At 46.3% G+C, this 20,642-nt stretch overlaps 1 protein-coding gene across 3 annotated transcripts in view; it reads right to left on the reverse strand.

Moving 5' to 3' along the window:
- Positions 1-20,642, reverse strand: part of LOC144611423 (glutamate receptor ionotropic, NMDA 2B-like) — a 349,120-nt gene that overhangs the window by 246,562 nt on the left and 81,916 nt on the right. The gene's annotated exons all lie outside the window — the stretch shown is intronic.

Genomic DNA, 20,642 nt, shown 5'->3' on the forward strand with positions numbered 1-20,642 from the left:
CACACTTATTCAATCTCTCCAGAAGCACTGAGAGGTAAAGATCAGTAAAAAACTATTAGGCTGATGAATTGCCCATCCAACAAAACGTCCAGTTATGTTCAAATGCAGGTCTTTTCTTTACGTATTGAGTCAAAATAACAGACACGCGATAAGTTCCCCTGTGGTTAATTGCCAGCTTATCGCAGCAATACCAGGCATGGCATTACTGTGCCCCCGAAATACAGGATTAATCCAGAGTAATTACCACCCCATCAGTCGACTCAAAATCATCAGACAAGTGATGGAAGGTATTGCTGACAGTGCCATTAAACAGTACTTGCTCACGAGTAACCTGTTCATCAATGCCCAGTTTCAATTCCATCACAACTCTAAAATCTGTTGCGCAGCTGGTAAAGCCACTGCCTCACAGTGCCAGAGACCCGGGTTCGATCCTGACCTTGATTGCTCTCTGTGTGCAGTTTGCATGTTCTCCCTTTGACTGCGTGGGTTTTAGTTTAGGTTAGGTTAGAGATACAGCGCGGAAACAGGCCGAGTCCACGCCGACCAGCAATCCCTGCACATCCCTGTACCCTCCAAAGACGTACAGGTATGTAGGTTAATTGGCCGGGTAAATGTGAAAATTGTCCCTAGTGGGTGTAGGATAGTGTTAATGTGCGGGGATCGCTGGGCGGCATGGACTTGGAGGGGACGAAAAGGCCTGTTTCCGGCTGTATATATATGATATGATATGATATTAACAGTATCCTACACACTACGAGGGACAATTTTACTTTTATACGCTTATACCAAGCCAATTAACTCACAAACCTTGTACGTCTTTGGAGTGTGGGAGGAAACCGAAGATCTTGGAGAAAACCCACACAGGTCACGGGGAGAACGTACAAACTCCGTACATACAAGCACCTGTAGTCAGGATCAAACCTGGATCTCTGCGCTGTAAGGCAATAGCTCTTACACATCCCACAGACGCGCGGGTTTGTAGGTTACGTCAAACATGGATAATCTCTGCCTCCTAATCCCATTTTCCTGCTTTCTCCCCATAACCCTTGACACCCATTCTAATCAAGAATTTGTCTCCCTCTGCCTTAAAAATATCCACTGACCTGGCCTCCACAGCCCTCTGTGGCAATGAGTTCCACAGATTAACTACCCTCTCACATGGCCATCGACCCCTCTGAGAAACTCCCACCAGGACCCGACCAATCGTGGATAACCTGGCGCAGTCTCAACAGACTGCGGACAGGCGTGGGGAGGGGCAAATCGAACACGCTGAAGTGGGGATACACTGCAGATGTGGCAGACTGCGAGTGTGGACGGGGCCTCCAGACTATGGAACATCTCCTGAGCTGTGACATGCTGCATGCCACACGCACTGTAAAGGATCTTGCAGAGGCCAACCACGTGGCACTAAAACTTGCTCCCTATTGGCAAACAGCTGTGTGATGACACGAATAAATAAATAAACTACCCTCTGACTAGAGAAGTTCCTCCTCACCTCCTTTATCCCTAGTCTGTGTAGGATAGTGTTATTGTGCGGGGATCGCTGGTCGGCGCGGACTCGGTGGTCCGAAGGGCCTGTTTCCTCCAATACAAAGGCATTCACAAAGTCTTCCACGGTACCTCGGTACACATAACTATAATAATAAAATCTAAACCTAAACCGCACTGCAGCCTTCTCAGGGGCAATTAGGAATAGGTGATAAATGGTGGGTTTTGACCGTAATGCCCACGTCACAGAAACAAAGTTCATGGTTCTGTTTGAAAGCTGAAACTGTCTCAGAGGTCCCAGTCTCCAACACAGCTGTAAGGCCTTCACATACAATGACCCAAGATGGTGCAGACCTAATGGTCAAGCTGTCCTTCCAATTGCTGGAATGAGCTAAAGAATTGCTTATCGTTGTGTAAGAAGGAACTGCAGATGCTGGTTTAAACCGAAGATGAGGCCGCACGGTGGCGCAGCGGTAGAGTTGCTGCTTTACAGCGAATGCAGCGCCGGAGACTCAGGTTCGATCCTGACTACGGGTGCTGCACTGTAAGGAGTTTGTACGTTCTCCCCGTGATCTGCGTGGGTTTTCTCCGAGATCTTCGGTTTCCTCCCACACTCCAAAGACGTACAGGTTTGTAGGTTAATTGGCTGGGTAAATGTAAAAATTGTCCCTAGTGGGTGTAGGATAGTGTTAATGTGCGGGGATTACTGGGCGGCGCGGACTTGGTGGGCCGAAAAGGCCTGTTTCCGCGCTGTATATATATGATATGATATGATATGATAGACACAAAAAGCTGGAGTTACCCATCGGGTCAGGCAGCATCTCTGGAGAGCAGGAATGGGTGACATTTCGGGTCGCGACCCTTCTTCAGACTTGTTCTACCAAAGGAAACCTTTCTCTTTAGGAAGTTTTCTTCTTCTTAAGCCCTTTGCTCCTCAAGGGAGCTGCATGGGCCATTGACAAATGTCCTCCAACTCACTCGGTTGTTGGCGGTTGTTTCGAGATCTCCCCAGTTGAGCCCAGTCTTCACTTTTCACTTATTAGTAAAGCTTTTCACCGTACACATGATGATAAACTGAACTGAACTGAACTGAACTGACTTTCAGTCACACGTTTTTATTATTTAAAACTTTGAAAGGATTTGCAATGACATTTTATTTTCCTAATGCTTCCGAAAGTTCACAGCGGATAAATTACTGGAAAAGAAGTCGTGCCACGGTGCTTTGCCCCGGGGCACAGATGTGCCAACTGTGATGTGAGATGCTGGAGTCAACGTTAGAAACTTCAGAAGTTTCGTGTTTCAGGTCCTCACATGTCCCAGGAGAGCATGGTTTCATTCCATCCTCAACAATCAATCATGGCACTTTGAGAGAGAAAATGTGAAGTATGAAGAAAGTGATCCATCCCTCTCCGGGCTAATATCTTTTTTTTTTAAATGTCTAGTCTTAAGGGATACAGATACCTTGAATTCAATGCTTGACAGATTCCCTTCATTTGTGCCAGCACAAGAAGCCTTGGATTTACTTCCCTTTTTTCGGTCTGAAGCAGTGAGTATTGGAGTGTTGTACCGTTGTCATTAGGGTTGCCAACTGTCCCGTGTTAGCCGGGACATCCCGCATTTTGGGCTAAGTTAGTTTGTCCCATAGTTTGACCGCCCTTGTCCCGTATTAGTAGGGTTGCCAACTTCCTCACTCCCAAATAAGGGGCAAAGGCAACGGCCGCCTTTGGTGGAGCGGGAGCAGGCGGCCGCTGGCTGGGCGGTGACGTCATCTTGTCCCGTATTTGGGAGTGAGAAAGTTGGCAACCCTAGTTGTCATGGTCAAGCCAAATGCATTCACAACATGTGGCAGTGTGCAGACCAAATCTGCCACAATCCAAATGTGTGTCTACGTTTAAAGTTTAGACTTCAGAGATAGAGCAGGGAAACAGGCTCTTCTGCCCATTGAGTCCATGCTAACCATCGATCATGTGTTTACACTAGTTTGTAGGTTAGTTTGTAGGTTACATTGGTATAAATGTAAATTATCCCTAGTCTGTGTAGGATAGTGTTAATGTGCAGGGATCGCTGGTCGGCGCGGACTAGGTGGGCCGAAGGGCCTGTTTCCTGCACTGTATCTCTAAACTAAACTAAACTAAACTAGTTATCCCACTTTCTCATCCACTGCATACACGAGGGGCAATCGTACAGAGGACGATTAACCTCTTTGGGATGTGGGAGGGATCCGGAGCACCCGGAGGAAACCCACGCGGTCACAGAGAAAAGGTGCAAACTCCAGCCAGACAGCACCCGAGAACAGGATCGAACCCAGGACTCTGGCACTGTGAGGCAGTGGCTCTACCAGCTGTGTCACTGTAGCGCCTTTATTCATTTCACTTTTTTAGACTTAACACAGTGGAGCACTGGAGTCTTAGTCGTGACCAAGCTGATACAAAGGCATTCACAACAAGTGGCAGAAACAGACCAAGCCTGCCACAATCCAAGTATTATTCAGGAAATGTCTGAAATGTACAGGCACATATGGCAATTTGGAGATGCAGAGAGACTAAATTGGGCAGACCTCGGTGAGTGTGTTAATAATGATGTGCCATTAATCTGAAGCACCAATGCACTGTGTGCTGGTGCTCAACTGATTGACTTCACCATCTGGTCTCTGCTACGAGCTATTGATTGACTAGATTTCCAATGCCTGGAGATGCCTGCTGTAAGTAGCCCATGTCTCAGAAGCATTCAGGAGATAGGATCACTACTGCCTGGTAGTCCATGTATTTTGTGCTTCATCAGAGGTCTTGAGCTTCAACTATTACTTCCCTCGACAATTCCTCCCATCAACTTTGAAGCAAGTAGTGAATATCATGTGTGAAGAAGTGTCTCGACCCGAAACGTCACCCATTCCTTTTATCCAGAGATGCTGCTTGTCCCGCTTTTTGTTTATCTATCTTCGGCTTAAACCAGCATCTTGCAGTTCCTTCCCACAAACTTGAATATTATTATTGGGTCCAGACTTCTCTTAATAGTCACGGGAACTCAGAACAAAAGAAGTACCTTGAGAAAGGAGATGAGGAGGGATTTAGTTTAGTCTAGTTTAGTTTAGTTTAGAAATACAATGCAGAAACAGGCCCTTCAGTCTGTGCCAACCAGCAATCCCCACACACTTACACTATCCTACAGACTAGGGACAATTTACAATTATACCAAGCCAATTAACCACCAAACCAGGACGCCTTTTCTTTAGTCAGAGGGTGGTGAATCTGTGGAATTCATTGCCACAGAAAGCTGTGGGGGGCAAGTCAATGGATGTTTTCAAGGCAGAGGTTGAAAGATACTTGATTAGTACGGGTGGAAGGGGTTATGGGGAGAAGGCAGGAGAATGGGGTTAGGAACGAAAGACAGATCAGCCATGATTGAATGGGAGAGTAGACCTGATGGGGCGATTCTCCACCTAACACTTGTGAACTTATAAGCTTCTCTGAACAAAGAAGGTGAACCAACGTCGTGGTCCTGAAGCGAAAGCCTGAGCACTGATCCCATCTTTACTCTCAGCAGGGCAATGACTCCAGAGACCATGGCCAAAGGTTCCAAAGGTTTTGGTCTCCAAATTTGAGGAAGGATATTCTTGCTATTGAGGGCGTGCAGCGTAGGTTCACTAGGTTAATTCCCGGAATGGCGGGACTATCATATGTTGAAAGACTGGAGCGACTAGGCTTGTATACACTGGAATTTAGAAGGATGAGAGGAGATCTTATCGAAACGTATAAGATTATTAAGGGGTTGGACACGTTAGAGGCAGGAAACATGTTCCCAATGTTGGGGAAGTCCAGAACAAGGGGCCACAGTTTAAGAATAAGGGGTAGGCCATTTAGAACTGAGATGATAAAAAACTTTTTCAGTCAGAGAGTTGTGAATCTGTGGAATTCTCTGCCTCAGAAGGCAGTGGAGGCCAATTCTCTGAATGCATTTAAGAGAGAGCTAGATAGACCTCTTAAGGATAGCGGAGTCAGGGGGTATGGGGAGAAGGCAGGAACGGGGTACTGATTGAGAATGATCAGCCATGATCACATTGAATGGCGGTGGTGGCTCGAAGGGCCGAATGGCTTCCTCCTGCACCTATTGTCTATTGTCTATTGTTCTATTCTGTTTCAACAGGTGTTCTATTCTGAGCTCCATCATGGTAAGAGATTAATAAGGCAGAGAAAAAGATGCAAGGATGTGCTGAAAACTTCCTTTGCATGATCGAACACTGAGGCATGAGTACCTTTGGCCCATGACATAGATCAAATAGATTGGGTAAATGCACAGATTCTCTTGCCCAGGGTAGGGGAATCAATAACCAGAGGACATAGGTTTAAGATGAGGTGGGGGGGGGGGGGGGGGGGAGCGATTTAATAGGAACCTGAGGTGTAACTTTTATTACACAAAGAGTGGTGGGTGTATGGAAGGAGCTGGTGGAGGAGGTAGTTGAGGCAGGTACTATCACAATGTTTAAGATACATTTAGACAGGTACATGGACCGGACAGGTTTAGAGGGATTTGGGTCAAATGCAGGAAGATGGGACTAGATTAGCTGGGACACGTTGGTCGGTATTCCAAGCTGTCTGACTCTATGATAGCTCAATGTGGAGAAGAAGGAATTGGGATGGTGTAGTAAATGACCCACTAACCCAAACCTAGCCTTTCGTATGGAAATTGCACACAATGGGATCACTTTGCAGCCGAAGAAATTGAGTGAGAATGGACCTTGAAAGGCAGCAGTTTTTTTCATGCCAATTCCCCCGCGCCCCCCACTCTCGTGTGGGAAAGAATCTCACTGTCCATGTACACGTGACAATGAAGAGTCATAGAGTGATGCAGTGTGTTCACAGGCCCTTCGGCCCAACTTGCCCACACCGGCCAACACTTCCCAGCTGACAAGGTTCCACATGGAAGGTTGATTAAGAAGGTTAAATCGTTGGGTATTAATAGTGAGGTTGCAAGATGGTTTCAACAATGGCTGAATGGGAGATACCAGAGGGTAATGGTTGACAATTGTATGTCAGGTTGGAGGCCAGTGTCTAGTGGAGTGCCCCAAGGATCTGTGTTGGGTCCACTGTTGTTTGTCATTTACATTAATGATCTGGATGATGGTGTGGCAAATTGGATTAGTAAATATGCAGATGATACTAAGATAGGTGGAGTAGTTGATAGTGAGGTAGATTTTCAAAGTCTACAGAGAGACTTGGGCCTTTTAGAAGGGTGGGCTGAAAGATGGCAGATGGAGTTTAATGCTGATAAGTGTGAGGTGCTGCATTTTGGTAGGACAAATCAAAATAGGACGTACAGGGTAAATGGTAGGGAATTGAGGAATGCAGTGGAACAGAGGGATCTGGGAATAACTGTGCATTGTTCCCTGAAGGTGGAATCTCATGTGGATAGGGTGGTGAAGAAGGCGTTTGGTATGCTTGCCTTTATAAATCAGAGCATCGAGTATAGAAGTTGGGATGTAATGTTGAAATTGTACAGGGCATTGGTGAGGCCGAATCTGGAGTATGGTGTGCAGTTCTGGTCGCCAAATTATAGGAAGGATGTCGACAAAATGGAGAGGGTACAGAGGAGATTTACTAGAATGTTGCCTGGGTTTCAGCACTTAGGCTACAGAGAGAGGTTGAATAGGTTGGGTCTTTATTCTTTGGAGCGTAGAAGGTTGAGGGGGGACTTGATAGAGGTTTTTAAAATTTTGAGAGGGACGGACAGAGTTGACGTGGATAGGCTTTTCCCTTTGAGAGTGGGGAAGATTCCAACAAGGGGACATAGCTTCAGAATTGAGGGACAAAGGTTTAGGGGTAACATGAGGGGGAACTTCTTTACTCAGAGGGTTGTGGCTGTATGGAATGGGCTTCCGGTGGAAGTGGTGGAGGCTGGCTCGATTTTATTATTTAAGAGTAAATTGGATAGGTATATGGATAGGAGGGGATTGGAGGGTTATGGTCTGAGTGCAGGTAGATGAGACTAGGTCAGGGAGAATGGTCGGCGTGGACTGGTAGGGCCGGACAGGCCTGTTTCCATGCTGTAGTTGTTATATGTTATATGTTATACACTAGTCCCACCTGCCCGCATTTGGTCCACATCCCTCTAAACCTGTCCTATCCATGTTCCTGTCCAACTGTTTCTTAAATGTTGGGATAGTCCCTGCCTCAACTACCTCTAGCAGCTCGTTCCATACACCCACCACTCTTTGTGCGAAAAAGGTTACCTCTCAGATTCCTATTAAATCTTTTCCCCTTCCCTTTAAACCTTCGTCCTCTGGTCCTCGATTCACCTACTCTGGGCAAGAGACTGGGTCTACCCGATCTATTCCTCTCATGATTTTATACACCTCATGTACCTGTTTAATTGTTTCTTAAAAGTTGCGATAGTCCCTGCCTCAACAACCTCCTCCGGCAGCTCGTTCCATACACCCACCACCCTTTGTGTGAAAAAGATATCTCTCAGAATCCTATTAAATCTTTTCCCCTTCACCGTAAACCTATGTCCTCTGGTCCTTGATTCCCCTACTCTGGGCAAGAGACTCTGTGCGTGTATTCCTCCCATGATTCTATACACCTCAATAAGATCACCGCTCATCCTCCTGCGCTCCTGAGGAATAGAGTCCCAGCCTGCCCCAACCTCTCCCTGTAGCTCAGAGCCTCTAGCCCTGGCAACATCCTCGTAAAGTATCAATGAATCAATCAATTAATCAATCGTTTGTCACAGAGTCTCAAGTGCGTCCTGCACACAAGAGCCTTTCCCCGGGGGATGGCATTGTCAGTGTTGCCAGAGCACTGGACATTGATCAACTGCAGGCGCACACACTGACAGACACAGGTGGAACCTTTCTCATTGCTGACACAGGGCAGAGATGCAATGCAGTGGGCAAGCTGTCAATAGCATTCCGCGCCGCAGGGAAGCTTGCAATCCTCACAAAGCCATTGTGCTCTCACAGCCTGATAGTTCTGACAAGAGGATAAAACGGACTTAGGTCTCTTTGAAAAGCGAGTCTCAGTGAATTCCAGTTTACAGCTGGGAACAACGAACCACCAGATCTTGCAGGCATTTTCATGTTCAGAGGGAAAGGAATCTGATGCGCTGAGGTGAATTGTTCCCTTTCCCCACTCCCCCTCCCACTCCCCAAACGCAGCTTAGGTTGAGCTCCCCGCCCTGCTCTGAGTTTGCAGCTGGTGACAATATACGGTCTAGCGCAAGGAACTGCAGATGCTGCTTTACCAAAAAACGACACAAAGTGCTGGAGCAACTCAGCGAGTCAGGCAGCATCTATGGAGAACACGTTTTGGGTTGTGGTCCTTCTTCAGACTGATAGTAGTAGGGGGGAGAGGAGATGAAGAGGGAGGGGAAGAGGGGAGAAAGAGCATCTGCTTTCTACCTACCTACTACAATAAATGTTGAGAAGGGTCCGACCCAAAACGCTACCTATCCATGTTCTTCAGAGATGCTATTTATTCACAAACTGCTGGAGTAACTCAGCAGGTCGGGCAGCATCTCGGGAGAGAAGGAATGGGTGATGTTTTGGGTCGAGACCCTTCTTCAGACTGATGTCAGGGGGGCGGGACAAAGGAGGGATATTGGTGGAGACAGGAAGATAGAGGGAGATCTGGGAAGGGGGAGGGGAAGAGAGGGACAGAGGAACTATCTAAAGTTGGAGAAGTCGATGTTCATACCGCTGGGCTGCAAACTGACATCAGTCTGAAGAAGGGTCTCAACCCGAAAAAAGGTCACCCATTCCTTCTCTCCTGAGATGCTGCCCGACCTGCTGAGTTACTCCAGCACTTTGTGAATAAATACCTTCGATTTGTACCAGCATCTGCAGTTATTTTCTTATTCTTCAGAGATGCTGCCTGATCCGCTGAGTTACTCCTGCACATTGTGTCTTTTTTTCACAACGTAAGGTTACGTTTCTGAAGCTGAACCTCAACTTGGAGATAGGCACACAATGCTGGAGTAACTCAACGGGTCAGGCAGCATCTCGGGAGAGAAGGAATGGGTGACGTTTCGGGTCGAGACCCTTCTTCAGACTCTGAAGAAGGGTCTCGACCCGAAATGTCACCCATTCATTCTCTCCCGAGATGCTGCATGACCGGCTGAGTTACTCCAGCTTTGTGTGTCTACCTTCGATTTTAACCAGCATCTGCAGTTTTTTTTCCTCAACTTGGAGGATTGCTCACTGAATATCCTGAGTGGTTATTGTCTCCTGGTGGGAGCCTAGACCCCACACCCCCTCTTCATCCTCCCTTGTCCAGCTCATCCTGCTGACAGTCAGTCTCCCAGCTATTGCTGGGGAATTGCCCATTAATAGACTCTGTGGTTGCAACAGCCTTTTAATTGTAACTTACCTTCAAGGCTGTTGCAACCACAGAGTCTACGCCAGATAGATTTAGGCAATTTAAAGTAACTACAACTATGTATAGCATCTTTAACAGACTGATATGTGGCAGATTTGTTTAGAGATGCAGCGCAGAAACAGGCCCTTCAGCCCACCAAGTCCGTGCCGACCGGCAATCACCCCATACACTAGCATTATACTACACACAAATCTGCCAGGTCTTTGGAGTGTGGGGGGAAACTAGGGCACCCGGAGAAAACCCACTGGGTGACAGGGAGAACGTACAAACTCCGTACAGACAGCACCCGTGGTCAGGGTGGAACCCGGGTCTCTGGCGCTGTGAGGCAGCAACTCTACCACTGTCCCACTATCAGGGGAGGTTGCACTAACTTGGGTTGTTTTCTCTGTAACACCGGAGACTAAGAGGATATCTGAAAGATGTTTATAAAATAATGAGAGGCATAGAGAGTCAGATGGAAATGTCAAAGATTTGACGGCATAGCTTTAACGTTGGGAGGAGAAAGTCTAATAGAGATGTTTGGGGCAAGTTTTGTTTTTACATCGAGAGTAGACACAAAATGCTGGAGTAACTCAGCGGGTCAGACTGAAGAAGGGTCTCGACCCGAAACATTACCCATTCCTTCTCTCCCGAGATGCTGCCTGACCCGCTGAGTTACTCCAGCATTTCGTGTCAACCTTCGATTTTAACCAACGTCTGCAGTTTTTTTTCCTTTACAGAGAGAGTGATGAGGGTGGCTGCACGCACCGTCAGGGGTGGCGGTGGAAGTAGATATGATTGTGGCATTTAAGAGTTTTTTTAATAGGCACATGTATATGCAATAGACAATAGACAATAGACAATAGGTGCAGGAGTAGGCCATTCAGCCCTTCGAGCCAGCACCGCCATTCAATGCGATCATGGCTGATCACTCTCAATCAGTACCCCGTTCCTGCCTTCTCCCCATACCCCCTCACTCCGCTATCCTTAAGAGCTCTATCCAGCTCTCTCTTGAAAGCATCCAACGAACTGGCCTCCACTGCCTTCTGAGGCAGAGAATTCCACACCTTCACCACCCTCTGACTGAAAAAGTTCTTCCTCATCTCCGTTCTAAATGGCCTATCCCTTATTCTTAAACTGTGGCCCCTTGTTCTGGACTCCCCCAACATTGGGAACATGTTATCTGCCTCTAATGTGTCCAATCCCCTAATTATCTTATATGTTTCAATAAGATCCCCCCTCATCCTTCTAAATTCCAGTGTATACAAGCCCAATCGCTCCAGCCTTTCAACATACGACAGTCCCGCCATTCCGGGAATTAACCTAGTGAACCTACGCTGCACGCCCTCCATAGCAAGAATATCCTTCCTCAAATTTGGAGACCAAAACTGCACACAGTGCTCCAGGTGCGGTCTCACCAGGGCCCGGTACAACTGTAGAAGGACCTCTTTGCTCCTATACTCAACTCCTCTTGTTACGGAGGGATATGGATCACGTGCAGACTGAGGGGATTATTTTAACTTGGCATTATGGACGGCACAGATATTGTGGGCCGAAGGGACTGTTCCTGTGCTGTACTGTTCTATGTTTGTGAAATTCCAATTCCTTGAAGACAAATCTTGATTAGTCACACCAGATAGCTGCTGATATTGATTACACTGAATAAAAACCATGACAAGTCAGGGAGCAAGGATAAACATACATCAGCACATGAACTTAAAACTCAAGGTGCTCATTAGTAAAGTGCTGACTTATCTAAGCATGGTTTTGAATTGATACATGGCATTGATGGGTGGTTTAAGCTGCTGAACAAAATAGCATTGCTTATTCAGTGTAGATATACAGTGCGGAAACAGGACCTTATTAATGGGTTGGACACGTTAGAGGCAGGAAACATGTTCCCAATGTTGGGGGAGTCCAGAACCAGGGGCCACAGTTTAAGAATAAGGGGTAGGCCATTTAGAACAGAGATGAGGAAAAACGTTTTTAGTCAGAGAGTTGTGAATCTGTGGAATTCTCTGCCTCAGAGGGCAGTGGAGGCCAATTCTCTGAATACATTCAAGAGAGAGCTAGATAGAGCTCTTAAGGATAGCGGAGTCAGGGGTGTGGGGAGAAGGCAGGAATGGGGTACTGATTGAGAATGATCAACCATGATCACATTGAATGGCGGTGCTGGCTCGAAGGGCCGAATGGCCTCCTCCTGCACCTATTGTCTATTGTCTATTATCTATTGTCTATTGACCTTCGGCCCACCAAGTCCGGACTGTGTAGAGATCGCCATACACTAGCATTATGCTACACACATAGTGAAAATTTACAATTCTCACCGAAGCTAATTAACCTGCCAACCTGTACGTCTTGGGAGTGTGGGAGGAAACCGGAGCACCTGGGGAAAACCCACGCTGTCAAGGGGAGCTCGTACAAAATCCGTACAGACAGCACCCGTAGTTAGGGTCGAACTTGGGTCTATGTAAAGCAGCCACTTTACAGCTGCGACGCCCACGAAAAGTCAAGGTGCTCATTAGTGCGGTACTGGCTTATTTAAACAAGGTTCTGGATTTGATGCAGGGCACTGATGGGTGATTTAAGCTCCTGAACAGAATAGCATAGGGTATGATGTAGTAGGTTGAAATAGTACGAGAAATCCAAGCATTTAATTCTCCCTTGGGCTGATAAAACAGGAGGGTTGTTGGTGATTTACCAGGAAGACAGGGTGGGGAAAACTCACATTTTGTTGGAAAACTTTCTGCTCAAGTTCCCACTGCATCTGGGCCTGAAACCAGTTAAAGACTAATGGGATTCTACGAATATCCTAACAAAGTCAGGTTGGTGAAAACCATCAAACACTTGGAAGATAGATGCAAAAAGCTGGAGTAACTCAGCGGGACAGGCAGCATCTCTGGAGAGAAGGAATGGGTGACGTTTCGGGTTGAGACCCTTCTTCAGTCTGAAGTCCGAAGAAGGGCCTCGACCCGAAACATCACCCATTCCTTCTCTCCAGAGATGCTGCCTGTCCCGCTGAGTTACTCCGGCTTTTTGTGCCTATCTTCGGTTTAAACCAGCATCTGCAGTTCCTTCTTACACATTTCTTAAACACTTTGAAGATCTGCATTAGCAGAGTGTTCCAAGGATATGGAGCCCCAAGAAACCAGCTCAATGACTGAGCAACATGTAAGTCAGCACCACCTTCCCCAAGGTAGACACAAAATGCTGGAGTAACTCAGCGGGTCAGGCAGCATCTCGGGAGAGAAGGAATGGGTGACGTTTTGGGTCTCGACCCGAAACGTCACCCATTCCTTGTCTCCCGAGATGCTGCCTGACCCGCTGAGTTATTCCAGCATTTTGTGTCTACCTTCGATTTTAACCAGCATCTTAGCATTTTGTGTCTACCTTCGATTTTAACCAGCATCTGCAGTTTTCTTTCCTACTACCTTCCCCAATGCACAATGTACATTTAAATAAGTATATCTATATGAACATATAAGGGTGTATGAGTATTTTTGTATTAATATCTGACTTATTATACGGGTGGGTGACTATATTTGTATTTATATTTTGTATGTAAATGGTCGGGTATATGTATATATGTGATTGGCCTAATGTATGTATATATATCAGATGTAGTTAATATAGACATTATTGTGTAAATAGGTGTATTCATATGATTGTAGGTGTGAGTGGGTATATATGTAGTTATATATGTATTTTAGGTATTAGTTATTATAGATAATACTTGATAAATATTGATTAGGGAACGGGGGTAGGATTAAATAAGTTCACACTTCTTCCTACTCCTTTTCGCACATGTAAAGACGTTAAGTAATGGATGAAATTCTTTGTATTTCTTCTGTTTTTTTGTTTATTTTTGTTTTTTAATTGATGTCTTTTAACATGTACGAAAGAAAGAAAGAAAGAAAGAAAGAGAGAGAGAAAGAAAGAGAGAGAGAGAGAAAGAGAGAGAGAGAGAAAGAGAGAGAGAGAGAAAGAGAAAGAGAGAGAGAAAGAGAGAGAGAGAGAGAGAGAGAGAGAGAGAGAGAGAGAGAGAGAGAGAGAGAGAGAGAGAGAGAGAGAGAGAGAGAGAGAGAGAGAGAGAGAGAGAGAGAGAGAGAGAGAGAGAGAGAGAGAGAGAGAGAGAGAGAGAGAGAGAGAGAAAGAGAGAAAGAGAGAAAGAGAGAAAGAAAGAAAGAAAGAAAGAAAGAAAGAAAGAAAGAAAGAAAGAAAGAAAGAAAGAAAGAAAGAAAGAAAGAAAGAAAGAAAGAAAGAAAGAAAGGAACATCTATGTAAATGAGCTGACGATAAATTACCCAAGGGAATGGAGAGACTTGGATGGCGGAAGAAGCCTGCAACCTGTGACTGCCTAGAGAAGACTGTGAAGGGGCTCCACTTGGATCGGGAGGGACGTCTCAGTTTCAGTTTAATAGTGAGACGAGGAGACATTTTTTATTGGGAGGATTGGATTCGGAATGCTCAAACTCAGAAGGCAAGAAGTAAATCTATTGCAGAGAGTAATTGATTTTTGGATGAGTAGGAATCCAATGATATGGGGATTTGGTAAATCTGGATTTCAGACATGAGATTGCCCTTGAACTTATTAAATGGTGGAGCAGGCTCGAGGATTCATACTGCCAAAACTAGCTCCTATTTTTATAGCCTTGCATCTGCTGCATCTCTTGGGATGTAAGACCAATAAGGATATGGTTTTATTGCCATTCCTGGCCAAGTTCAGTGACTATCCCAATTTTAAAGGATATATATGGGGATCCTTCAGAGAATTGGTTTTGGAAACTAAAATCCACCAGGGTTAAGTTAACTCTATTTACAAGTTCACAAGTTATAGGAGAAGAATTAGGCCATTCGGCCCATTGAGTCAACTCCGCCATTCAATCATGGCTGATTTCTGCCTTCTAATCCCATTTTCCTGTCTTCTCCCCATAACCCCTGACACCCGTTCTAATCGAATTCTAATAGAGTTCTAATCAAGAATTGTCTATCTCTGCCTTAAAAATATCCACTGCCTTGGCCTCTACAGCCCTCTGTGGCAATGAGTTCCACAGATTAACCACCTGCTGACTAAAGAAATTCCTCCTCACCTCCTTTCTAAAATAGCGCCCTTTAATACTGAGGCTATGACCTCTGGTCCTGGACTCTCCCACCAGTGGAAACATCCTTTCCACATCCACTCTATTTATGCCTTTCATTATTCTAATTTATTTATCCATTGGAAACTGGACCTTTGGGAAGCTTAATGCCCCAGCAGAAAGCCACTTGCAAGGCAATTATTCATAGAAGCACAGAAAATAGGTGCAAGAGTAGGCCATTCGGCCCTTTGAGCCAGCACCGTTATTCAATATGATCATGGCTGATCATCCAAAATCAGAACCCTGTTCCTGCGTTCTCCCCATATCCCTTGATTCCATTCGCACTAAGAGCTATATCTAACTCTCTATTGAAAACATTCAGTGAATTGGCCTCCACTGCCTTCTGTGGCAGAGAATTCCACAGATTCACAACTCTGGGTGAAAAAGTTTTTCCTCATCTCAATCCTAAATGGCTGACCACTTATTCATAAACTGTGACCTCTGGTTCTGGACTGAACATGGGGAACATTTGTCCTGCTTCTAGCCTGTCCAATCCCTTAAGAATTTTATATTTTTCTATAAGATCCACTCTCATCCTTCTAAATTCCAGTGAATACAAGCCCAGTCGACCTATTCTTGCTTCAACAGCCATCAGCTGATATCCACCCAAACCAAAGGTCACTCCTGACATTAATGTCAGGTACCAAAGAGCACAAGGCCAGCAACCTAAACTGCCCAACAGATTATAATCTGGAATAAAAATTGGAAGATGTTGTAAGGTCATCCGTCTTAAATATTCCCACCATTTACAGTTTTCATTTCTGATTTCTAGCAACTGCAGTTAGGGTTGCCAACTTCCTCACTCCCAAATACGGGACAAGGTGACGTCACCACCCCACTCCCCACGTGACTTCATCCAGCCAGCGGCCACGTGCTCCCGCTCCACCAATGGCCGCCATTGGTGGAGCGGGAGCACGTGGCCGCTGGCTGCGTGAGGTCACAAGGTGACGTCACACTTTGTCCCTTATTTGGCAGTGAGGAAGTTGGCAACCCTACTAATACGGGACAAGGGCAGTCAAGGACATACAAATTTAGCCACAAAATACGTGATGGCCCGGCTAATGCGGGACAGTTGGCAACCCTAACAAAAAATCAATATGTGATTTTCAATTTTAAAACTGGCTTTCAATGCAGAGTATTGTGAGGTACTCTTTTCCGACAAGTGGAATAAAAGATCCTACACTAAATAGAGCGGTCTCAATAGAGGGGAAGCGTTGGGATTTGAGGTAAAGGTGCTCACATTTTTCAAAACCATAATGCAGGTTAATGAAGCCACAAAGTAATGAAGTACCACAGTTCACTGCTACGTGAACAGATTTGAAATGCTGGGGAGATGTATTAAACTGTACAGAACATTGCTTCGAGCTTCGGCACAGTGTTCTTTGAACCACATGGTAAAGAAAACAGAGAGAAGTCTTTGTAAGACTGAGTTTTGAAGAATGAGGGGGGGACCTCATTGAAATAGTGAAAGCTTGGGTGAGTGGATGTGAAGAGGATGTTCCCACTAGTGGGAGAGTCTAGGACATAGCCTCAGAATTAAAGGACGTTCTTTTAGGAAGCAGATGAGGAGAAATGTCTTTAGTCAGAGGGTGGTGAATCTGTGGAATTCTTTGCCACAGAAGGCCGTGGAGGCCAAGTCAGTGGATATTTTTAAGAGAGAGATAGATAGATTCTTGATTAGTACGGGTGTCAGAGGTTATGGGGAGAAGGCAGGAGAATGGGGTTAGGAGGGAGAGATAGATCAGCCATGATTGAATGGCCGAGTAGAGCAAAGGGATGCATAGTGCAGAATATAGTTCTCAGCATTGGACTTTGCCTCAGGAACTGGTGCGTTACAATGTCCGCAATGGGGTAGAGGTGAATTGGACAGTAACCTAGCTAATGGATGGACCGTACAGAAGCCTGATAACAGAATCCAATGATATCACAATAACACCTGAGCCTTTGAGTAGCTCGACTTCCCACCCTCTCCCTGGGGATAAGGGGAAGTGCCCAATTAACAATACACCAGTTGGAAGGATGCACAGTGGCCCAGCTGTGTGTTCATTGAGGCAGGAGGGCCAGAGTGTAATGAACCAGCCGATAATCCCACCGGAGATGGCGTGGGTCTGTTACAACAAGTCCTGGCGTCCCGGTTGTGCGGCACACATCGACATCAAGAGCTGGTGGCACGGTGGCGCAGTGGTAGAGCTACTAGGCCTTACAGCGCTAGAGACCCGGGATCAATCCTGACAATGGCCACTGTCTGTATGGAGTTTGCACGTTCTCCCGTGACCTGCGTGGGTTTTCCCCGGTATCTCTGGTGTCCTCCCACGCTTCAAACACGTGCACATGTTGGTTAATTGGCTTGGTGTAACTGTAAATTGTCCCTAGTGTGTATAGGATAGCGTTAGTGTGCGGGGAGTGCAGTTTCTCGTTCTGTAAGCTTGGAATGGCCTGTATCCTTTATCATCATTACTTTTTTTGCATATCTTTCATTCATTTGTTCTATATCTTGCCATAGAGGGAGTACAGAGAAGGTTCACCAGATTGATTCCTGGGATGGCAGGACTTTCATATGAAGAAAGACTGGATAGACTCGGCTTGTACTCGCTGGAATTTAGAAGATTGAGAGGGGATCTTATAGAAACTTACAAAATTCTTAAGGGGTTGGACAGGCTAGATGCAGGAAGATTGTTCCCCATGTTGGGGAAGTCCAGAACAAGGGGTCACAGTTTAAGGATAAGGGGGAAGTCTTTTAGGACCCAGATGAGGAAAAAAAATGGTGAATCTGTGGAATTCTCTGCCACAGAAGGTAGTTGAGGCCAGTTCATTGGCTATATTTAAGAGGGAGTTAGATGTGGCCCTTGTGGCTAAAGGGATCAGGGGGTATGGAGAGAAGGCAGGTACGGGACACTGAGTTGGATGATCAGCCATGATCATATTGAATGGCGGTGCAGGCTTGAAGGGCCGAATGGCCTACTCCTGCACCTATTTTCTATGTTTCTATGTTTCTATCTCTCTACATCACCATCTATATCTCTCGTTTCCTTTTGCCCTGACTCTAGTCTGAAGAAGGGTCTCGACCTGAAACGTCACCCGTTCCTTCTCACCAGAGATGCTGCCTGTCCCGCTGAGTTACTTCAGCATTTTGTGCCTATCTACAGAACTAAACAACCTGGATTTGAACTGCCAATTGTATTTTACTCCGAGCAATTCCATTTTTAATCATGTTACAACAACTCAATCACTATTTTAATCAATGCTTCTTCTTCGCTTCCAGGCTACTGTTGCCAAGACTGATTACAGCTTGCGTTATTATCACTGATTATTCATTTGAATATAAAATGCTGGATGTCCTTTATACCGACTCAACACTACACAATAAGCCATGTAACCGCAGGTTCACAGTTAATGCCAGCACTAAACACAGTCCACGACCAGGATCATTTTTACAAGCAAAGTCACTGATTGCAAATCTATTTTCATCACACAATAATTGTGTTGTAAATTGTGATGTGATCTTCATTTGAATCTTAATAAGGTGTAATGCAGATGAACAACCAATACTCCAACTAAATCAAGATGCACTGATGGGCAACATAACATGGCAACTGGAACCACAAGTGCCACCTAGATAACCGGTCTCAACTTCTCCCCGAGACCACAGGCATGTCAGCGCTGAAGATGGAAGTATTTTCATCCAGAAATGTGGAGTAGATGTGTCGGAACGAAATGCAGATAGACACAAAAATGCTGGAGTAACTCAGCGGGACAGGCAGCATCTCTGGATAAAAGGAATGAATGGGTGACGTTTCGGGTCGAGACCTTTCTTCAGACTGACCCGAAATGTCACCCATTCCTTCTCTCCAGAGATGTCCCGCTGAGTTACATTTTGTGTCTATCTTCGTCGTAAGCCAGCATCTGCAGTTCTTTCCTACACAAGGAACTGCAGATGCTGGTTTATGCTGATGGTAGACACATATAGTGCTGGAGTAACAAGCGGGTCAGGCAGAATCTCTGGAGAAATCTCTGGAGTAGATGATTCCTCACGGTTTTCTCCTGGAGTCCTCACTGTCTCAGAAGAGTCGCCAGCCATTTCGATTCACTCCACATGACATCAAGAAATGGCTGAGTGCACTGGATACAGCAAGAGCTACAAGGCTAGGCAGCACCCAGATTGTGTAGGAAGGAACTACAGATGCTGGTTTAAACTAACGATAGACACAAAATGCTGGAGTAACTCAGCGGGACAGGCAGCATCTCTGGAGAGGAGGAATGGGTGACGTTTCGGGTCAGACTGAAGAAGGGTCTCGACCTGAAACGTCACCCATTCCTTCTATCCAGAGATGCAGGCATCAGAGGTGCTGCCTGTCCCACTGAGTTACTCCAACATTTTGTGCCGAACATAGACAAATGGGACTAGCTTAGATGGGCCATCATAGTTGGCATAGTTGGCATCATAGATGGGCTGAAGGGCCTGTTCCCATGCTGGATACCTCCGTGACCATCTCCAACAAGGGACAACTGAACATTGTGCAGACATCAGCAAACCAAGATCCAGTGAGGAAGGATCGCTGACACAAAATGGTGACTAGTCTCTCCTTCCACAGATGCTGCTTGACTGGCTGAGTTCGACCAGCATTTCCAGATTCCAGCGACAGCAGATTTACTCGTTTTCCCACACCACATCCCCACACTGGCATTACTATGGTATATCACTGCCACAAGGGTGTCATGGTGTAACCACAGGTGGGGGTCACAGTGTAACCAGGAAGGGGGGGGTGTCACAGTACACAGTGTATACACCCATCAGCCAAAACGTTATGACCAGATGAGCCAAAACATTATGACCACCTGCTTAATATGCTGTTGGTCCTCCGTGTGCAGCCCCATACGCAGCAGGGTGCGATGCACTGTGTATTGTGACACATTCCTCCCGCGACCACCATTAACATTTTCTGTGACTTGTGCCACAGTCGACCTTCTGTCGGTTCGGACCAGACGGGATAGCCTTCGTTGCCCTCACGCATCGATGAGCCTTGGGCGCCCAACACCCTGACGGTCGCCGGTTTGTGGTTTGTCCCTCCTCGGACCACTGTCGGTCGGTACTCACCACTGCTGACCGGGAGCACCCCACAAGCCTTGCTGTTTCAGAGATGCTGTGACCCAGTCGTCTGGCCAGAACAATTTGGCCCTTGTCAAAGTCGCTCAGGTCTTTACTCCTGCCCATTTCTCCTGCATCCAGCACATCAACTTCAAGAACTGACTGTTCACTTGCTGCCTAATATATCCCACCCCTTGACAGGTGTCATTGTAACAAGATAATCAATGTTATTCACTTGACCTGTCAGTGGTCATAATGTTTTGGCTGATCGGTGTATATACCATAGTAACATCACGGTGTCACGGTGTAACCACGAGAGGGGAGAGGTTATAGTGTGACCACGAGGGGGGAGGGGTTGCAGTGTGACCACGAGAGGGGAGGGGTTACAGTGTGACCACGAGAGGGGAGGGGTTACAGTGTGACCATGAGGGGGAGGGGTTACAGTGTCACCACGAGGGGGAGGGGGAGGGGTTACAGTGTGACCACGAGAGGGGGAGGGGTTACAGTGTGACCACGACAGGGAGGGGTTGCAGTGTGACCACGAGGGGGAGGGGTTACTGTGACCACGAGGGGGAGGGGTTA

Source organism: Rhinoraja longicauda, chromosome 40, assembly GCF_053455715.1.
Source record: "Rhinoraja longicauda isolate Sanriku21f chromosome 40, sRhiLon1.1, whole genome shotgun sequence".
Lineage (NCBI taxonomy): Eukaryota > Metazoa > Chordata > Chondrichthyes > Rajiformes > Arhynchobatidae > Rhinoraja > Rhinoraja longicauda.